General features: G+C 40.6%; 1 pseudogene; it reads right to left on the bottom strand.

The window, feature by feature from the left end:
* Window positions 1-3,225: 3,225 nt before the first annotated feature.
* Window positions 3,226-5,318, bottom strand: LOC104654612 (annotated as a pseudogene).
* Window positions 5,319-7,134: the final 1,816 nt, after the last annotated feature.

Below are 7,134 nucleotides of genomic sequence, written 5' to 3'. Positions count from 1 at the left end.
CAGAGCTCAAACACCGTGCTGGGAGAACCACTGCTCACTTCAAAGCTGTCAGACAGGGTTGTTTAAGTCTGCAGAAGTTGTCTGCAGCCTTTTGTTCAGGTATACCCTGCCCACAGAGGTGGGATCTATAGAGTTAGTAGGCTTTGCTGAGCTGCAGTGGGCTCTGCCCAGTTCAAGCTTCCCAGTTGCTTTGGTTACCTACTAAAACCTCAGCAATAGTGGATGCCCCTCCCCTAGCCAGGCTGCTGCCTTGCAGTTTGATCTCAGACTTCTGTGCTAGCAGTGAGCAAGGCCTCATGGGCATGGGACCTGCCAAGCCAGGCATGGGAAAGAATCTCCTTGTCTGTCGGTTGCTAAGACCTTGGGAAAAGTGCAGTATTTGGGCGGAAGTGTCCCATTTTTCCAGGTACAGTCTGACACAGCTTCCCTTGGCTAGGAAAGGGAAATCCCCTGACCCCTTGTGCTTCCTGGGTGAGGCAACACCCCGCCCTGCTTCAGCTTGCCCTCCATGGGCTGCACCCACTGTCCAACCAGTCCCAATGAGATGAACCAGGTACCTCAGTTGGAAATGCAGAAATCACCTGTCTGCTGCATCAGTCATGCTGGGAGCTGCAGACCAGAGCTGTTTCTATTTGGCCATCTTGGAATGGAGCTTGTTCTTTTTTTTTTTTTTTTTCTTGAGCTGGAGTCTCTCTCTGTTGCCCAGACTTCTGTGCAGTGGCACAATCTCAGCTCACTGCAACCTCCACCTCCAGGGTTCAAGCAATTGTTCTGCCTCAGCCTCCCAAGTAGCTGGGACTACAGTTGCCCACCATCACGCCCAGCTAATTTTTGTATTTTTTTTAGTAGAGATGGGGTCTCACCGTATGGCTCAGGCTGGTCTCGAACTCCTGAGTTCAGGCAGTCCACCTGCCTTGGCCTCCCAAAGTGCTGGGATTACAGGTGTGAGCCACCACGCCTGGCCAAGTAATTCCTTATGATGACTTTGTAGAACTAGAATCGCTGCTGTTTCAAAGTATAAACAACTCAAAAGACTTTGATACTTGCAGTCAAATTAGCCTCAGAAAATTTGTAACAATTTCTACTGCCACAGTATTTGCATGTCTGTTTCCCCATATTATCACTGACAGTATTATTGACCTTTTTTATTTTGATCAATTTGCTAGGAGAAAAATATTTCATTAATATTTAACTTGCATTTCTTTATTTACTGTTTACACATATTTCACACAAATTTATTTTCCACTTAAATTTCTTTATTTATGAGCTCCATGTTTATGTCCTTCATCCACTAATGGATTGATGGTTACTTTTCATTGGTTTTTAGAGCTTGTCATATACAAAAATATTGAATATTTATCTTCTATATGTCCTCCACATACCTTTTCTTTTGAGATAAAAAATACATTTAGCAAAGTGTGCAAGTCTTAAGTTTACAACTTCGTATGCATATATCACATAACAATCACCCAGATCTAGCAAATAACAGTTCTAGTACCCAAGAAAGGCCTTCATGTTCCTCTCCAGTAAATACCTTCCACAGAGGTAACCACTGTTCTGACACCATGGATTAGTATTGCCTCTTCATATAAATGGAATCCTACATGGAAAGGAGCCATTATGTCTGGGAATGTCATCTATGCTGATTCACGAAAAATAGCCCACTTCTCTGAGCTACAATTCACCAATCAGTGAAATGAGGATAATAATAGTACTTTTCTCATATGTTGGTTGTTGAGATAGAGTTAATGCAAGTAATTATGTTATGAGCAAATATTAATTTAATGAGGTAATAAAATTCTACAACAGTGTTTGGCCTGTGGTAAATAGTAATCATTAAGTGTTAGCTACTAGTATTATGCTACTGGGTTACCTTTGCTAATTTTTTTATTCAGGGTTTTTGTATTGATAATTGTAAATGAGTTTTGTATTGATAATTGTTAATGAGTTTAGTCATGCCGTGTGTGTGTGTGTGTGTGTGTGTGCATGTACTAGTCTTGTCTCATTTTGATATTGAGTTATGCTCATAAATGACACCTTTATCTATCTTCATGTTCATTCCAGAAGTTTTGAAATGACCCTTTACTGCTTGCATCCACCTGAGGACACTACCAAGTATGTCACCCAGATACCTCTCAGATCTGCTGACTTCTTCATCACTGTCCTCTTCACTCTTGTTTCTGCCTCCATCATCATTCTGCTTGTCCAGTGTAATAAGTGATCTCCCCATTTCTAAACATGTACCCTTTCCTGTGGTATTTAGGTTAAAACTCTAAGATCCTTATCACGGTCTACCAGGCTCTTCATATTATGGCCCTGCTTTTCCATCCCTGGCTTGCACCAGGGTTCCGCTCACCCGCTGCTCTGGACATACTCCCTGCCCAGAAACACAGTCCCTTGTCCCTAGCCTGGCCAGTCCCTCCACATTCTTTCTCACTGATGCATTTCCTATGTGGAACTATCCAACAGACTGCCCTGGGTAATCATTCATCTCACCCTTCACTTTCTCAGCACTCACATAATCTATAATTATGCATGTGTTTGTGTCATTTTTTATTATCTGCCTCTTAGCTCCAGGACTTACTCCTTTGTTTGCCACTTTAGCTAGCATAATGCTTTGTACATAAGAGTTACTCAATCAATATTTATTGATGAAATTATTGAGAGGTTCCCAGTCTCACTGTAGAGACAGATACATAGACAATAGCAATGAGAGGAAAAGCCAAAACAGATGTATGAAAACAGATGTTGGGAGCACAAAAAAGGAAGAAGCAAACTCCACCTGGGAACCCTCCCATTAGCAAGTAACAGAGAGAGTTGCTCATTGATTAGCTAACCTTGGCTTGGATGTTATTCTCTCACAGTTGAGAATGTTGATGGCACTGTATTGCTGTTTAACACACAGAGAAGGAGCTGGCTCCATACCAGATATTAGATGCACAAGTCCCAAAGGATTCAAGGAGGCAAACATTCATCTGAACTCTTGGCTCACACACAGAGCACAAAGGCAGCTCTGAAGGGGGCAGACGTTTTCTGCACCCACAGTCCTGTTTATTTTCTCCTCCAGTGGAGGGGGTAACATAGGTCAGCTGGAATGGTGCATCCTGATGAATATTTATTGACCCAAAATGTCATGCTGACAGACATGTGGACAGGCAGAGAAAGATTTCTCTTACAGAGGCCTTCCTTCTCTGCTCCCATGTTTCTGACACAGCTGACATTTCCCTACATGGGTCCTGACTTCTTCAGCTGCTCCTGGGGACGCTGGTGTCTCTCTGATGGGGTCACTGAAGACACTATTCCACATTCTTTCTTGGGGGCTGTGCTGCCACTCTGGCCTCTCTCAAATGGTGGTCTTAAGATGTTGGTTTCCCATTCTTCCAGCCAGCACATGCACAATCAGCTAGCCAGTCTCAATTCCAGTCTCTTCTCCACCAGCTTTTCCTCCTCTTCCTGGATTTCATTGTCAGGGTCATAGGTGGCCAAAATTAACTGTGCATTTTGAAGAGGAAGGTCCTAGGCGATACCCAGAATCATCTTTGTGGAAAAAAAAAAAATGGGTTCTGTTTTTGCTATAAAAAATAGATGTGGGGTCACAAATGTGACCCTTTTCTCTCTTACAGTCCTAATATTTTTCTCTGTTTTCTGTTTTTTCTTTCGCATTTCTCACATCAAAGCTTTTACTTAATTAATTTTTATTTAAAAAACTTTTTATTGTTAAATATATTGTAAGTACCAAAAAACCATAAAAAGAGAATGTGCAAGTTAAAATAATGGTTTCAAAGCTATAACTCTTGTAAACACTACCCGTGATAAGAGAATTTTTCCAGCCACCTCAGAAGCCCTCTACATGCCCATCTCTCAAACATCTCTCCTCTTCCAGCGAAAGTAACCATTGTCCTTTTATTGCAACCACTTCTCACTTCTTAAAAATAGTCTAATCACCTAAGTGTATATTCCTAAACACTTGTTTAGTTTTGCCTGTTTTTTATAAACATTTTTTTATTTATTTTATTTTTTTTTATTATACTTTAAGTTCTGGGGTATATGTGCATAACGTGCAGGTTTGTTACACTATGTATACTTGTGCCATGTTGGTGTGTTGCACCCATCAACTCGTCAGCACCCATCAATTCATCATTTATATCATGTATAACTCCCAGTGCAATCCCTCCCCTCTCCCCCCTCCCCATGATAGGCCCCAGTTATAAACATCTTTTAATTGCCTTTTAGTCCATAGGCTTCCCCTTCATCTCCTTATTTTTCCTTACAATTTATTCATTGAAAGAATTGGAACACTTAATCTAAAGAGTTTCCTACAGTCTGGAATTAGCTGGTTGCTTTCCCACAGTAAAGTTTACTCTGTTCCTTTAGTCTCTGTGTTTCTGATTGTATCTAAGTGACCAATCCAGGTCCTCTCCTCCTTCTTCTTGTTTTAAAGCATTAGGACATTATTATTAGGTGCTCTTCCTTAGAGGTTATGTATATCTCAGTGTCTCTCTTTTTGTGACGTCAGTAGTCATTGATGTTTAATAGCTTTGATTTTTGCAAAATATGTGACTCCACGGCTTTCTGATCAATCTTGCACTGCTCTGTAATCTCGTATTTCTCTTTTTCTGTGTCAAGAATCTCACCTTCCTGATGTCTGGGCTTCTGCAGCTGCTTCTTTGTGAAGTAAGCATCAGTAAGATGTTTTGGGATTTTTACATTGCTGATATCAATTCTGGTTGAGGTGCAATGACAAATTTCTGGTGTGTTCTTTGTAGAGGAACTCGATGGAGGACCAGAGGTTCAGTCACAAGTAGCAACAAAGCCACTAGCCAGCTACTTCAAGAAAACCACCCTCTTGCTCCTGTGGTGTCCAATGAGGATGATCAGAATGGTCCTGGGGGTGATGCTGGCTTACAGTTTCCTCACGTGCCGACTCAAGGGTATTTTGCTGTGGCTCAACAGCTTTTGAGGCACAGTCTTCAGTAGGATATCTAGGCATTTTGTGAAGTTTAACCACCCAGATACCACCATTCTTGTCACTACTAACTGGTTTTTGTAACCGTTGCAAGAAGCTTCTTCTTTTTCTTTTTGACCTTGGATTTAGTGTCTGAGTACTTCCTCCTGTACATGGCCTTTCTGGAATACATAGCAGATCAGGAATATGTGCCAATTCCTCTGACAAGGGCAGGATTTCAACTGCAATGGGGCTTCCCCTTCTTGGGCTTTTTAGCCCTGAGGTTACCCCTTTCCACTTTGCCACCAGCATTAGCCTTCTTGACTTCGGGCTTCCTTTTAGTATGCAGCTTCTCAACTTTTTAACCCATCATCTTGCAAGGAAAGAGAACTCGAATTTGTTAAAATTTAAGTACCCATGTGGTTTTTGTTTCTTCAGTGGCACACTTTGCATAGTAAAAACAAAAGGGAACCTTAAAATTTTTTAAACTTTTATTTCCAATTTTCCAAAACGTAGTTGGTTCCCTAGCATCTTCTGAAGATATCAATTTACGGTTTTTTTTGGCAGGGGGTGGAAGAGGGGATGGGGACAATTTTATTTTATTGTGGTAAGAACACAACATGAGATCTACCCTCAGGAAACTTTAAAGTGTACAAGTCCTTATTGTTGCCTGTATGTATTACATTATAATACAGATATCTAGAGTTTATCATCCTGCTTAACTGAAACTTTATGCCTCTTGATTGATAACTCCCCATTTCTCCCTTCTGCCAACTACTGGTTACCACCATTCTACCCTTTGCTTCTATAAATTTGGCTATTTTAGATACCTCATATAAGTAGAATCATAGCATATTTTTCTTTCTATGACTGGCTTATTTTACTTAACAAAATATCCTCAAGGTTGATATGTTGTTGCATATTGCAGAATTTCCTTCTTTTTAAAGGCTGAATAGTATTCTATTGTATGTATATGTCACAATTTCTTTATCCATTCATATTTTGATAGATATCAAAGTTATTTCCACATCTTGGCTATTGTGAATAGTGTCTCAATGAACAGGAGAGTGCCAATATAGCTTCAGGATCCTAATTTCAATTAGTTTGGATAAATATCCAGAAGTGGGATTGCTGAATAATATGGTATGTGATTTAGTTAAGCTTTTAATTTTTTGAGGAACATCCATGCTGTTTTCCACAGTAGCTGTACCAAATTGATTCCCATCATCAGTATGGCAAAATTGAAAATCTTGCACACTGTTGATTAGAATCAATTTGGGTTTTTAGAGCTGATTTTAACGTAGTTAAATAGGCAAGCACTCATGTTGCACTTTGACATTCCTTCCTCTCACACACATCACAGGGGGAAAGAGGATTCAAGGAGAGGAAACCCACAGCCTCTGAGTCAGGGGAGAAGTTAGGCCAGCAAAAATGTTGGGACCCATGGAGGATCCCAGTAAGCAAGCAAGCCTCAGAATTGCTCAGGGTGATCTTTCCTCTTCAAGTCAAATACATTTGTGTGTAAAGAGGATTCTGTTGGCCACACTCCCTTATAGTTAACACATGGGAAGGTATTAAAAAGAGGCCTCTCTGGAGACACTTTGGCTTCCTTTCATAATCAGCATCTGATCCCTTCTTGAGATGGGGCAATTCATCTTCCATTAATTCACGTTCCTATGTTCAACCTCCTTCCCTACCCCCTACAGGGAATGTCTGCAAACATCAAATGCTTCTCAAGTCCCCTCCAATGCTGATTGGTGTCTCTTCTATTTTTTTCCTTTAGTAGTAGCTAGGGACTGTGGTTTGGGGCTGCTTTGGAGTGTGAGTTGGGGGGTGAGATGAAGAGGCAAGTAGTCTAGCAGAACTTTTCAAGTTGAGATTAGAGTTTCTAGCAGGATCCTAATTGTCCTTTGAACAATTATAAAGCCTTCTTCTTATAATTTTTTAATTAATTATAATTCACCTGTCTATAATTTACTGTTTTGAAGTGTGCAATTCAGTGGCTTTTAATATATTCAAAAGGTTGTGCAGCTATTATCACTGTGTAATTCTAGAATATATTCATTGCTCCTGAAAGAAACCCTGACACATTAGCAGGCCCTCTGCATTCTCCCGCCCCACTCCACTCAACCCCTGACAACCTCTAATAATCCACTTTCTGACTCTATCTGTTTTTCTATTCTGGGATT

Source organism: Rhinopithecus roxellana, chromosome 8 (assembly GCF_007565055.1).
Source record: "Rhinopithecus roxellana isolate Shanxi Qingling chromosome 8, ASM756505v1, whole genome shotgun sequence".
Classification (NCBI taxonomy): domain Eukaryota; kingdom Metazoa; phylum Chordata; class Mammalia; order Primates; family Cercopithecidae; genus Rhinopithecus; species Rhinopithecus roxellana.
Note: the sequence above shows the minus strand (reverse complement) of the source record. Positions and strands in the feature narration are given on the sequence as shown.